Source organism: Mustela erminea, chromosome 20 (genome assembly GCF_009829155.1).
Source record: "Mustela erminea isolate mMusErm1 chromosome 20, mMusErm1.Pri, whole genome shotgun sequence".
NCBI classification, from domain to species: domain Eukaryota; kingdom Metazoa; phylum Chordata; class Mammalia; order Carnivora; family Mustelidae; genus Mustela; species Mustela erminea.
Window position 1 is genome coordinate 34,919,339 of NC_045633.1, and position 14,762 is coordinate 34,934,100.

General features: G+C 48.9%; 1 long non-coding RNA gene across 1 annotated transcript; it reads right to left on the minus strand.

The window, feature by feature from the left end:
- Window positions 1-4,171: 4,171 nt before the first annotated feature.
- LOC116580716 lies at window positions 4,172-14,561 on the minus strand. The gene is made up of 3 exons (XR_004281759.1): window positions 13,251-14,561; window positions 12,675-12,780; window positions 4,172-4,484 (listed from the first exon to the last, which is right to left on the minus strand). It is a non-coding gene; the product is annotated as an uncharacterized LOC116580716 (long non-coding RNA).
- Window positions 14,562-14,762: the final 201 nt, after the last annotated feature.

Below are 14,762 nucleotides of genomic sequence, written 5' to 3' on the forward strand. Positions count from 1 at the left end.
TGCTGCCTGATCAAGACTAATTTACTGTAATATTACCTTTTTCTGGAAGGTATCTGCATTTATTTATTTATTTATTTATTTATTAAGTTTTTTTTTTTTTTTTTTTTTTTTTTTTTTATCTGACAGAGATCACAAGTAGGCAGAGAGGCAAGCAGAGAGAGAGGAGGAAGCAGGCTCCCCGCAGAGCAGAGAGCCCGATGTGGGGCTTGATCCCAGGACCCTGGGATCATGACCTGAGCTGAAGGCAGAGGCTTAACCCACTGAGCCACCCAGGTGCCCCGGTATCTGCATATATTTAAACTGAACTCAACATTTTTTTAAATATGTCCTAAATCTAAAAAAAAAAAAAAAAAATTATTCTGTATTAAAACCAAAACAATTTTCATGCCACTTCCCTTTCCAGGCTTTTTTGTAAAGTGTGGTCCTGATATGTCTTGGTAAAAAAAAATAAATGTGCGCCAAACTTCCCCTCTTCGAAACAGATTCTCTCTTCCTACAGCCTTGGAAACCAGAGAGCAGCAGCCCACAGTAACAGCTTCTGGCCAAGAGCAAAACTCAGGCTGCTGGGGACCGGGTGTTCCTCTACTGGGGGCCACACATCCCCTGGGATGACCACACAGCATGCCTGGAACACCTCTGTACACCGTCCTAACCACATCGATAGCCCATTCTGTTTTTTAAAAAAGATTTTATTTATTTATGTGTAAGAGCAGAAGCAGGGGGAGCAGCACACAGAGAGGGAGAAGCAGGCTCCCTGCCGGGCAAGGAGCCTGACTTGATCCTAGGACCCTTTTTTCTGGGTCCTGACCTGACCCAGAAGCCGGTGCTTAACCGACAGAGCCACCCAGGTGCCTGTGAATCTCCATATTTATTAAATAACTCCTCATTCTACCTCCCTCAGCTCCTGGCAACAGCCATTCTGCCTTCTGTCTGCAGGAACAGGACTGCTCTAAGGATTGCAAAAAAGTGGAATCATACAGCATTTGTCTTTTTGCGGAAGCAAAACATTTTCTTTTCTTTTCTTTTTTTTAAAGATTTTATTTATTTATTTGACAGAGAGAGATCACAAGTAGATGGAAAGGCAGGCAGAGAGAGAGAGAGGGAAGCAGGCTCCCTGCTGAGCAGACAGCCCGATGCGGGGCTCGATCCCAGGACCCTGAGATCATGACCTGAGCAGAAGGCAGCGGCTTAACCCACTGAGCCACCCAGGTGCCCCAGCAAAACATTTTCAAGTTTATTTCTTGACGTCATCTCTACACCCTACGTGGGGCTCGAACTCCTGACCCCGGAGATCAAGCGTCACACGCTCCCGTGACAGAGCCGACCCCGTGCCCCTGGGAGCACGGTGTTTTCAACCACACCTTCGTCCCACCGGAGGCACAGCCAGTGAACGCAAGATCTGAAAGTTTGAACTTCACCATGAAGTATGCAAAACACACTCACACACACACACACACACACACACACACACACACACACACGCTGTATAGAGCTGGGCTGCGTGGAACAAAGTCCATCTGTGGGGACCTGTTCAGTGAAATTGCCGCCGCCCCACGTTGTTCACCTGGATGAGCAGAAGAGAAAAGTGTGCTTTTGGCAACTGGCGAGGGTCAAGGTCTTTCGAGTTATACAAGACCAGGCCTGCCGGGAGGCTTCTCAGGACGGATCCTGGAACTGAAACCCGACAGGAAAACCGGTTGCAGAGGGAAGAGGGGGCCCCTCCGGGATCAAGCCCAGGCCAGGTGTGGGCAGAGGGGCCTTGTGGGGTCGGAGCTCAGGCCTGGGAATTTCACAAAAGGCTGGTCTGGTTCTGCAGGTTTGGCTTTGAGGATCTGATCCTGGGCCTCCCCGTGTTATCTGCACTTCCTATGCCAACCTGGCCCAGGGTCAAGGTAGGCTAGGTCCTGGAGGAGCCGGGGAGCAGGTGCCCTGAGGACTTCGGCAGGAAGCCCGTCAGCAACCGCTCCTTACTGTCTCTGTGCGGAAAAACAGTGTTATTACTTGACGAAATGTTCTGGAAACTGCTCTGCGGTGGAAGGCCTTGCTGGTCGCCCCGGTGGTGGCAAGGCCAGATGGGGGCCCAGCGCAGGCTGGGGCAGCTGCGGGGACCCCCACTGCCAGGGGACACGGGTAGCCCGACCTGTGGCTTCGCGCATGTTCCTAAGATGTGGAACGCAGGCGGGGAAGGCCCTCCCTGAGGCGTCAAGGACTGTTCTTTCCCTCTCTTTTGTTGCTGTGCAATTTGTCTCGAGAGCGCGACCTTTTCTTTCTTTCTTTCTTAAAGATTTATTTTATTCATTTATTTTAGGGGGGTGGGGCAGAGGGAGAAAGCAGACTCCCCACTGAGCGCAGAGCCTGACGGGGCTCGATCTCACGACCCTGGGATCATGACCTAAGCTGAAACCGAGAGCCAGAAGCGTCACTGACTGAGCCATCCAGGCGCCCCTCTACCCTTTCCTTTTAGACCATACAGGCTTACAAGGGACCGGCCTCCAGTGCCTCCAGGTGTGACCGTGGGCCACTTCTGGGGCCTGGCGGGTGGGCTCATGGGTCAGGGGCTCCTGGGGCCATCAGATCTCCTATAACTCACTGCTTGTCCACACAGCCCCTTGCCCATCCCCTAAGGGCTCATTCCAGCAGCCCAGACCGTCTCTGCCTGAGCTGAAGGCAGAGGCTTTAACCCACTGAGCCACCCAGGTGCCCCTACACAATCCCATTTCTAACGATTTACCCCAGAGAAGTGAAAACACGTCCACACACAGACTGGTATTACGACCAGAGCCACTTTATCCATGATAACCCCACTGGGGAGACAATCCCGAAGTTCATCGAGGCTGGAGAAATTGTGCCGCGTCCATGCAATGGAATGCGACTCAGCAGTAGGAAGGAATGAGATACTAACTCACAATTCTGTGACTCCAACCCCAAAGCGTTAGAGGGGACCAGGGAAATAAGCCCTGCATAGAAAGTAGGGACTGGATGAGTCTGGGACAGGCAAAGGAGTGACAGCAAACAGATCAAAGATCACAGGGGCTGGGCGGGGGTTGGGGGGGAGGTTTAACCAAAGCAAGGGGGCACAAGGGCACTTTGTCGGTGGTGGAAATGTTCTGGATCTTGGTTATGGCGGGGGTTCCGTGGGTAAACACATTGGTCAAAAACGCATTGCACGAAACCCGGAAAAAGGAATCATTTTCTTCTGTGTAAATAAAGTACTTGAATAATGGGGTTTTTTTGTGTGTGTTTGTGTATTTTTTTTTTTTTAAAAAGCAGCTTAGCCCAGCTTGCCCGAGTGGGTGGCTCCGTTTGGCCTGGAAAGGGAAGCTGGAATGACAGGCATCCTGACCAACGCCTCCAGCACCAACGACTTAGGTGGCACAGAAGACCCATTGTGAGCGGACCCAAGTCTCTCTCTCCAGCCTGTTCCACACCTGGTCCTCAGCCCAGCCAGCACGAACTGGTTCCCGTTCCCTCTGGGAGCCCTGTACCTTGACACCTCCCTGTCTTTGACCTGCTCCTCTCCGTGCTTTCAATACCCCCCACGTTTTTGGTGGGGAGTTTCCATGCATCCTCGAGAGCGCCACTTGGGTGTCTCCTCCCCCGTGGCCTCGGGGCTAGCCTCACTGTATTATAACCTGTTACTCTTCAGTCCCCCCCAACACAGTCCGTACCGCCTTGAGGTCAGGCATGGTGCCCGATTTCCCTCTGCACCCCCCAAGGCAGCTAGCACCTTCCCTGAATGTCCATTATGCAACACGCCCCGCCTACGTAAGTCCGCCCAATACATTCCAACAACCTAGTACCACGGATGTGATTCCCCCCAACTTGCAAATGAGGAAATTGCGGCTCCAAGACTTCAGGTGATGATGCTGGAGACCTCAAAGGCAGGAGGCGGCACCAGTAGGACAGAGAGCGGAGCTCAGTCCCCGCCTTCCGTGAGCTCATAGAGGGGAGCAGCTCACAGAGTGGGAAACGTCCACCGAATGGAAACATGAGTGAATGAATGAAGGGGTTCGGGTGGCCATTCCCCCACTTTGCTGTCTGCAGCAGCACGAGCCCACAAGTAAAGCAGCAGCTTTACTAGTTGTTGTTGTTTTCAACGATTTTATTTATTTGAGCGGGGGGAGGGGTAGAGGGAGAAGCAGGCTCCCCACTGAGCAGGGAGCCCCACATGGGGCTCGATCCCAGGACCCTGAGATCACGATCTAAGCTGAAGGCAGATGCTTAACCCACTGAGCCACCTGGACGCCCCAGATTCACAGCTTTCTCGTTGGGCTTATAGCCACAGCTATGTTTTGTATTCTGCTATAAAAATCTTTTGATTTTATTAACAAAGTTTATGCCGTCGCTGCTTGCCTTTTGCCTTGTAACGGCTCTGGAGATGTGCCTAGAACGAGGCCCGGAATGCAGTCAATGTTCCTCCAGTATTTGTTGGAAGTTCTGTCCGTGCACTTTTATGAAGCTTGATTTTGAGAAACTCAACTTTCCTAGTCAGATTTTAAAAAAAAAAAATCTTTAATTTCCTATGTCTGTCTGCAACACGCGAGGAAATTGCTTGCAGATAATTTCACTTGACTTGAAAACAAAGCATAACCTTTGATTCGGGGCCAAGTGTGCCTGGTTTTCTCCTTTTTTCCAGTTTATTGGTAAGACAGATAGAACTGCGCTTACTCCATGGTACCACCCCGAGCAGGGCAGTTGGGAAACCAGTACCTATGCTCTGCTTTATGCTTTTATAAGAATTAAACCTATCATCAAAGTATGATGCAACCAAATTATTGCTACTTATAACAACATGGGGGAAATCTCATAAACAGAATACGAAGGGAAGAGAAAGGACACAGAAGAGTGTATACCCATCATAATACCGTGTACGTAAACTTCAAAAAGAGCGGGGGTGCCTGGCTGGACCGTGTGACTCTTGATCTCGGGGTTGTGAGTTCGAGCACAAGGTCGGGTGCAGAGATTACTTAAAAATAAAATCTTTTTTTTTTTTTAAAGATTTTATTTATTTATTTCACAGACAGACAGACCACAAGGAGGCAGAGAGGCAGGCAGAGAGAGAGGACGAAGCAGGCTCCCTGCGGAGCAGAAAGGCTGATACGAGGCTCGATCCACGGACTCTGAGATCATGACCTGAACCAAAGGCAGAGGCTTAACCCACTGAGCCACCCCGGCGCCCCAAAAATAGAATCTTAAAAAAAAAAGTTCAGAAAGAGACACAATGTATCTGTGGTTATGGAAATCAGGGCAGTGGTTATTATGGTAGGGGTTGTGGGGGGACTTCTGGGACACTGTCACTGTCCTATGTCTTGGTCTGAGTTCTGAGCACACGGGGTGCCCCCTGTTAAAAGTTCATAAAGCTATTGACTAGTCTGTGCTCTTGTCTGCTTGCCTGGGATATAGGAATAAAGAAGTTAATGGGACAAAGCCAAATTTCAGCCCCTTTTCTAGCATAAAGGAGGGGCTTTTCATCATTTGCCCTTTAGCTTCTGTAAGCCCGCAAAGAGTTACAATGAGATAAAATGTGGTTTGGGAGGGAGATGGGGGGAGGATGGGCCAACCGGGTGAAAGGGAGTGGGAGGTACAAGATTCCAGTTATAAAATAACTAAGTCCGCGGGGACGGAAGGCACAGCATAGGCAATATAATCAATGGTATTGTAATCGTGTCGTACGGGGACAGATGGGAGCCACGCTTGTGGGGGGCCCGGCATGACACACAGAGTCCCAGAGTCCCCGGGCTATGCTCTTTGAACTCTTAACACTGATGTAACAGTGTTTCATTTCAGTTAGTCAACATCTGGGACCTGTTTGTTCTTCTGCGGTAATCTATAAGATTACCTGTATCTATTTTTTTTTTTAAGATTTTATTTATTTATTTGGCAGACAGAGATCACAAGTAGGCAGAGAGGCAGGCAGAGAGAGAGAGGAGGAAGCCCGCTCCCCGCTGAGCAGAGAGCCCGATGCGGGGCTCGATCCCAGCACCCTGGGATCATGACCCGAGCCGAAGGCAGAGGCTTTAACTCACTGATCCACCCAGGCGCCCCTACCTGTATCTATTTTATGTTGTTATGACTTTTTCATTACATTGAGCATTAGTTTCAGGAGTAGAACACTGTGATTCTAGGGGCGCCTGGGTGGCTCTGTGAGTTAAAGCCTCTGCCTTCGGCTCAGGTCATGATCTCAGGGTCCTGGGATAGAGCCCCGCATCGGGCTCTCTGCTCAGCGGGGAGCCTGCTTCCTCCTCTCTCTCTCTGCCTGCCTCTCTGCCTACTTGTGATCTCTGTCTGTCAAATAAATAAAATCTTTAAAAAAAAAAAAGAACACAGTGATTCTACAACTCTGCACCCTGGTCTAGGTTCAACGGCAAGCCCAGTTCCCGCCTGTCTTCCAACAACACGATTACGGCACTGTCACCATACTCTCTACGCTGTACCTTTCAACCCTGGGACCTATCCCTTCCACTCCTGGAAGCCCGGACCTCACACCCCTCAGTCCCTTTTGTCCATCTCTCCACGCCCTCTGCCCTCTGCCCACCACCAGTTTGTTCTCTCTTTGTAACGGTCTGTTTCTGCCTTGATTTGTTTGTTCATCCATTTTCTTTTCTCAATTCCGCATATAAATCAAATCATAGAGTGTCTGTCTTTCTCTGACTTCTTTCACTTAGCTTAATGCCCTCTGGGCTCACGGATATGGTCACAAACAGCGAGATTTCATTCTTTCTTATGGCTGAGTGCTATTACTCGGAGCTATTTTTATTGATGGACTTCTTAGGATTTTGCGCAATGTGACTGTTTCAATTTGTTCTTATAAATTTGTTTAGAAAGCAAATACCTTTTGGGGGCGCCTGGGTGGCTCAGTTGGTTAAGCAGCTGCCTTCGGCTCAGGTCATGATCCCAGCGTCCTGGGATCGGGTCCCACATCGGGCTCCTTGCTCCGCGGGGAGCCTGCTTCTCCCTCTGACTCTGCCTTCCACTCTGTCTGCCTGTGCTCGCTCTCGCTTGCTCTCTCTCTCTGACAAATAAATTAATAAATCTTAAAAAAAAAAAAAAAAAAAGAAAGCAAATACCTTTTAAAAATGAGGGGCTCCTGGGTGACTCAGTGGGTTAAAGCCTCTGCCATCAGCTCGGGTCATGATCCCGGGGTCCTGGGATCGAGCCCCATGTCAGGCTCTCTGCTCGCCGGGGAGCCAGCTTCCTCCTCTCTCTCTGCCTGCCTCTCTGCCTACTTGTGATCTCCGTCTGTCAAATAAATAAATAAAATCTTAAAAAAAAAAATGAACACCTCCATGGTATGTGGAAACAAAAATGTTCCTACAGTTCATTTCTAAGTTAGCTGGTTACTGTTTTTTTTTTTTTTTAAAGATTTTATTTATTTATTTGACAGAGAGAAATCACAAGTAGATGGAGAGGCAGGCAGAGAGAGAGAGAGGGAAGCAGGCTCCCTGCTGAGCAGAGAGCCCGACGTGAGACTCGATCCCAGGACCCTGAGATCATGACCTGAGCCGAAGGCAGCGGCTTAACCCACTGAGCCACCCAGGCGCCCAGCTGGTTACTGTTTTGTTTGCTCAGTAAATGATGTTTAGCTGTTAAATGTGAGTACGTGAACACACCCAAGAATGCCACTTTGGTAAATAAGGCCATCTTCAGGAGCCTTGTCAGATCCCAGAAAATCCCAGATCCCAGGGAACCAGCCCATTCTGTACGCTAAAGGACTAGCCTCGTTCTGGTATCAGTAATGCTTATTGGTAAATGTTCTTCTCTTTTCTTTCTTTTTCCTTTCACTTTGAACTCTATTTTGTGATTGAAAATCAGGAGGGTTCTACCAAAATCCAAATTTTTGACTTCTCTTAATCCAGACACTCTGGTGACAAGGGACCTGTGTTTCTGATTGGGAACAAATGGCTGATTCATATTTTATCAGGCCTTGTCATGTGACAGGCACTTACCCTGGGCCAGGACTTCGGGTCTAGTAACGAAAAGAGATGAGATCTCTGCTCTCAAGAAATTAGAATCACGGGGCGCCTGGGTGGCTCAGTGGGTTAACTGTCTGCCTTTGGCTCAGGTCAGGATCCCAGGGTCCTGGGATCGAGCCCCACGTCGGGCTCCCTGTTCAGCCGGGAACCTGCTTCTCCCTCTCCCTCTGCCTGCTGCTCCCCCTTCTTGTGCTCTCTTTTAGATAAATATATAAAACTTTTTTTAAAATTCCAGAATCCTGATTTCTTTAAACAATTCTATGTATTTGTTTGTTTGAGAGAGAGACAGCAAGTAAGTGAGGGCAGGGTGGGGGGCAGAAGGAAGCAGAGAGAGAATCTCAAGCAAACTTGGAGTTGAGCACAGAGCTCAATGTGGAGCCTGCTCCCACTCCCATGAGATCAGTAACTGAGCTGAAACCAAGAGCCAGATGCTTATCCAGCTGTGTCACCTAGGCACCCCAACACTGATTTTTTAAAAGATTTTACTTATTTATGGGACCGAGATCACAAGAAGACAGAGAGGCAGGGAGAGAGAGAGAGCGGGAAGCAGGCTCCCTGCCAAGCAGAGAGCCTGATGTGGGGCTCGACCCCAGGACCCTGGAATCATGACCCGAGCCGAAGGCAGAGGCTTTAACCCACTGAGCCACCCAGGCGCCCCTCAAAGAACTATACTCTTCGGGGTTTTTTGTTTGGTTTTGTTTTTTTAAAGATTTTATTTATTTGACAGAGAGAGAGCACAAGTAGGCAGAGAGGCAGACAGAGAGAAGAGGAAACAGGTTCCCCACTGAGCAGAGAGCCCGATGCGGGGCTCGATCCCAGGACCCTGGGATCATGACCTGAGCTAAGGGCAGAGGCTTTAACCCACTGAGCCACCCAGGCGCCCCAAAGAACTATACTCTTAAAATGGGTGTATTCAGGGGTGCCTGGGTGGCTCAGTGGGTTAAAGCCTCTGCCTTTGGCTCGGGTCATGATCCCAGGTTCCTGGGATCGGGCTCCGCATCGGGCTCTCTGCTCAGCGGGGAACCTGTTTCCTCCTCTCTCTGCCTCCCTCTCTGCCTACTTGTGCTCTCTCTCTGTCAAATAAATAAATAAAATCTTTTTTTTTTTTTAAAGATTTTATTTATTTATTTGACAGACAGAGATCACAAGTAGGCAGAGAGGCAGGCAGAGAGAGAGAGAGAGAGGAGGAAGGAGGCTCCCCGCGGAGCAGAGAACCCGATGCGGGACTCGATCCCAGGACCCTGAGATCATGACCCGAGCCGAAGGCAGCGGCTTAACCCACTGAGCCACCCAGGCGCCCAAAATAAATAAAATCTTTAAAAAAAATGGGTGTATTTACGTTAATTTTACAAATCCATTTTGTTCTCATTACGCATACACACACAGGATAACCACCTGAAGTGGTCGATGTGTTAATGGATTTATTACAATAACCATTTCACCTTATCATGATAATTTGATGATTTCATAAAAACCATCAGGTTGTATGCCTTAACCTTACACAACGGTACATCAATTATATTTCAATAAAAATGGCAAGAACATAAAAAAATAAATTCTTATGATAAAAAGAAATCCATTCTGGTGTCACACAAAATGGTTGAGCGGGCAGCTCTGGGGGTCAGTGCCTCCTCCCCTGAAGCAAACATTGAGTTGAAAAGAATGACTGTAATCAACGATTTCAGAACTCTGGGGCCTGATCAAGCCCTTGTAACAACCAGAAGAGTGCTTGACGAGGGAGAGGCTGCTGTTTCATAACCAGTGTGCACAAAGAGGCCGCTATTGCCTGGTCCTCGGTCCCCACCATGACTGTGGGCAGAGCAGCCTGTGTTTCTGGAGAGGCTGGATGGGTGCCAGGGTGGGCAGTGGGGAATATCGTCCTTCAAAACTTCGGGGTTGTGCACTTTGGTTTGTCTGGTGGTTACCGGAGCGGACTAGTGTAGACAGGCACCTGCTTTTCCCTCTGGGGCTCCCTTGTGCTTGTGTTCCCTCTCTTGCTATCTCTCTGACATAAATAAACAAAGTCTTAAAAAAAAATTAATGTTAATCCATCTCAAACTCTTCAAAACGATTGAGGAGAAAGCACCTCCTTACTCACTCTATGAGACCAGCCTTGCCACGACAGCAAAGCCAGACAAAGACACTAAAAGAGAAGAAAACCATAGGGGCGCCTGGGTGGCTCAGTGGGTTAAGTGTCTGAGTCTTGATTTCAGCTGGGATCATGGCCTCGGGGTCATGAGACTGAGTAACAACAGTTTCTGTGCTGGGTGTGGAATCTGCTTAAGATTCTCTCTCCCTCTCCCTCTGCACCAGCCCACCCCCCGCCCCCCGAGCTCACTCGTGCTCTCTCTCTAAAAAAAGGAAAGAAAGTAGGAAGGAAGAGAGGGAGGAAAGAAGGAGAAAACTAGGTCAACATCCTTTGTGAATACAGATGCAAAAATCTTCAACAAAATACTAGCAAACTGAATTCGGCAGCACATTAAGGGGATTATGTGCTATAACCAAGTGGCGTTTCGCGCTGAAATATGAAAATCAATCAATGTAATACATTTCATTAACAGAAGGAAGGAGAAACAGCTACATGATCATCTCAATTGAGCAGAAAAATAATCTAACAAAATCTTTTTTTTTTTTTTAAGATTTTATTTATTTGACAGAGAAACAGACAGCGAGAGAGGGAACACAAGCGGGGGGAGTGGGAGAGGGAGAAGCTGGGAGCCCGACGCGGGACTCGATCCCAGGACCCTGGGATCTCGACCTGAGCAGAAGGCAGAGGCTTAATGACTGAGCCACCCAGGTGCCCCAAACTCACAAAATCTAACACTGCTTCATGGTAATGTCATAGTGAGCAGTGACAGACTGAAAGCATTTCCCCTAAGACTGGGAACAAAACAAGGATGTTGGGGCACCTGGCTGGCTCAGTCAGTGGATCATGTGACTCTTGATCTTGGGCTTGTGAGCTTGAGCCCATGTTGGGTGTAGAGAATACTTAAAGATTAGAAAAAAAAAAAACCCTTAAAAAATAAACAAAACAAGGATGTCTGCTTTCCCCCTTTAATTCCCCATGTATTTTCCACATAGAAGCCCTAGTCTGAGTAGTTAGGCAAGAAAAAAAAAGGCATCAAAGTTGAATAGGAAGAAATAAAATTATTCCCGTTCACAGACAGTATGATGTTATATGTAGGATGTCCTAAAGAACCAGGCAGAGGGAGAAGCAGGTTTCCTGCTGAGCAAGGAGCCCGATGGGGGAGTGGATCCCAGGACTCTGCTATCTTAACCTGGGCTGAAGGCACATGGTTGACTGACTGAGCCACCCAGGTGTTCCTAATCACTCATATTTCTATAAACTAAGTGATGAGCAAGTTGAAAAGGAAATGAAGAAAACAGGGGTGCCTGGGTAACTCAGTGGGTTGAGCATCTGCCTTGGGCTCAGGTTGTGATCTCAGGGTCCTGGGATCGAGTGGGGTGTCAGGCTCCCTGCTCAGCGGGGAGTCTGCTGGCCTCTCTCCCTCTGCCCCTCCCCCTGCTTATGCGCACTCTCTTTCTCTAATATGAATAAATAAAATATTTTCAAAAAAGGAAATTAAGAAAACAAGTCCATTTCCAAGAGCATGAAAAAGAATATAATACTTAGGAATACTTAGGAATAAATCAGCTTAACTAAGGAGACCAAAGTTTTACATACTGAAAGCTTCAAAACACTGCTGAAAGAAACCAAAGACCTAAACGAGTGGCAGGATAATTTACAATCGCGGAGTACAACAGTCACTATTGTGGGGCGCCTGGGTGGCTCAGTCATTAAACGTCTGCCTTTAGCTCAGGTCATGATCCCAGGGACCTGGGATCGAGCCCTGCATCGGGCTCCCTGCTTCTTCCTCTTCCAGTCCCCCTGCTTGTGTTCACTCTCTCACTGTGTCTTCCTCTGACAAATAAATAAATAAAATCTTAAAAAAAAAAAAAAAAGTTTGGTGGCGCCCCCAAAAGTTCAACATGAATTTACTGTATGACCCAGCAATTTCCCTTCTAGGACTATATCCCAAAGGAAAACGGGGATGCCTGGCTCAGAGAGGGGAGCCTGCTGCTCTCAGTCTCTGGGCTGCGTGAGTTCAAGCCCCACATGGGGTGTAGAGATGACTAAAAATCTTTAAAAAAAAAAAAAAGCCAAGAAAAAGCAGTCAAAAACAAAACTCAAACAGATACTCAAAAAGACAGTTCGTGGGCGCCTGGGTGGCTCAGTGGGTTAAGCCGCTGCCTTCGGCTCAGGTCATGATCTCAGGGTCTTGGGATCGAGTCCCGCATCGGGCTCTCTGCTCAGCAGGGAGCCTGCTTCCTCCTCTCTCTCTCTCTGCCTACTCGTGATCTCTGTCTGTCAAATAAATAAATAAAATCTTTAAAAAAAAAAAAAAAAGACAGTTCGTGAATGTTCCTAGTAGGATTATCCACAACAGACAAAAGGTGGACATGCCTCCCGTCGGATGAATGGACATGCAAAATAAATACATATAGAACGGAAAAGTGGCCATAAAAAGAAGTTTCTGTTGCATACGCTTCAACAAATAGCACTGAAAACTTGCTGGACGAAAGCAGCCAGTTACAAAAGGGCAAATACTGTGCCATCCTCTTTTTAGGAGGTATCGAGAAAAGGCAGAAAGTACAAGAGAAGTTATGGGGCCCCGGATGGAGAAGAAAATGGGGAGTTACCGCCTGATGGTAGAATTTGGGTTTGGGTCCTGCCGAAGTCCTGGAATCCGCTCACGGTGACGGCTGCAGCACACTGTGGAGGTCCTTGATGTCACGGACGGTCCCCCTAGAAATGGTTCCAACAGGGAGTTTCATGTTATATATATTGACAACCGAACCAAAATGCACACCAAGGTGAGCATTTCTTCCGAACTAGCTGGATGGTCAAGACCGTGGAAAGGGGAACCTTTCCAACGTTGTGGGTCGATGACGCTGTCTGGGGCGCGGGACCTGGGCGAGCACCGGGGACGCGAACTTGCGAAGTGCTGAGCAAGAGCGGGGGCCTGCGCTAGGACACCAGAGCAGGGGGCTCCTGGGCACAGTTTCTAAGGACGGACGGGCGTGTCCCGAGCTGTCTCTGTCCTCCTGCAAACTGTCCTCCTGCAAACTGTATGGCCACGGAAAGCCCTAACCCGCCCTGGGACTGCTCTGCTTTGGCTGGCGGCGCACCCCCCCCCCCCCCGAGGATGCAGCTGCTTTGCGGGGGCGGGGTGGGAGGGACAACTCCCACCTCCCACCCCCACGCAGGTGCCCTACAAGCTCTCCTGCGGCCACGTGCTGCTGGCATTTCCAAGAACGCCCAGGACAGGCCTGCTCCCAGGCTCGGAGGGGGCCCCGTGGCCCGCGATGGGAGCCTGCCGGGAGGGCAGAATCCAGGTGCCCGCGGGGCAGGACTTCCGCCCCGCCTGGACGACCTTGCCCCCACCCCCACCTCCCCGGGGGGCTGCAGGGGAAGTGATGAGCCCGCAGGTCCTGCGGGAGGGATGTCCCGCGGCCCACCCAGCGGGCAGGCGGGCAGAGCCGGGAAATGGGACTGGGATCCGCACCCGGAGGGCGGGACTGCCTTGCAGGCAGGGTGCAATGGAGAGCCCGGACCGCTGAAGCTCAGGTGGAAATGCAGAAACCTTGCTTGGGGAGAACGTGTGAAGGTGTCTGTGTACATATGCACGCCTGTGTCTGCACGTCCACGTGCATTTATCTGTGTCTGTATACATCGGTGGTGTGGGGAGGCTCTTCTCACCACTGATTTTTTTTTTAACACAGAACACATAAGGCAGAAAATGGATACATTCCACTGTATCAACCATAAAACTTAAGCACAACAACGCATCATTAAAAAAAAAAAAAAAGTCAGGGTCTCATGACAAGCTGAGAAACTATTGTAACACACCTAGAGAGAGAAACGCCAATTTCTTTCATTGTATATAGTACTGGCACAGGAGAGTAAGATGGGGGGCGGGGTAGCAAAGGGCTTAATGGAGAAAATGCAAGCAGGAATGTCCTTTGCAGAAACATGCAGGAGAATGGCAAATAAAAAGATGAAACGACACCCAACTTGGTTCAAAATCAAGGTGCACAGCAGCACTGGGGGTGGGGTGGGAAGGAATGCTCCTTTTCCCTGGAATTGGGCAGGTGTGGAGGAAGCGGACGTTTGCACACCCTGTCCCGTCCAGTGGCCCAATCTTTCTGAAGCGCGAACTGGCAGTGTGTATTGACCTTTTAGGTCACAGGTCCTTTGATGGGATCATTTTGCTGTTAGGCATTAGAAGGCTAATCCTCCGGTTATTTTATTTTTAAGAATTCCATCCACCTTTATTATTCATTGCAAATGCGACCTCCTCCGTGTAAAATTTCCTGTCTCCGTCTCTAACCTTCTCGTATGATCTCATGGTGGCATCAACCTGACTATACCTTGTATTTGATTCACTTATCCGATCTGCCTGGATGAGCTGCCAGGAGCCTACAGATAGGAAACAGTAAAGAAGTCAGGCTTGGATACAGTCCGATTTAGATCTGAGTCTGGATTTTGCCATCTGTGTATCCTTGGCTAAGTACCTTAACCTTTCTGAGCCTTTTTAGCAAATGGGGTGGTTTTTTTTTTTTTTTTTTTTAATGTTTTTAAATTCTGTGGGTGGGTTTGTTTATTTTGTTTGTTTGTTTGTTTTTAAGATTTATATATTTGAAAGAGAATGAGAGAGAGAAAATGAGAGTGGGGAAGGTCAGAGGGAGAAGCAGGCTCCTGGCTGGGAGCCCAAGGCCGGACTGGAT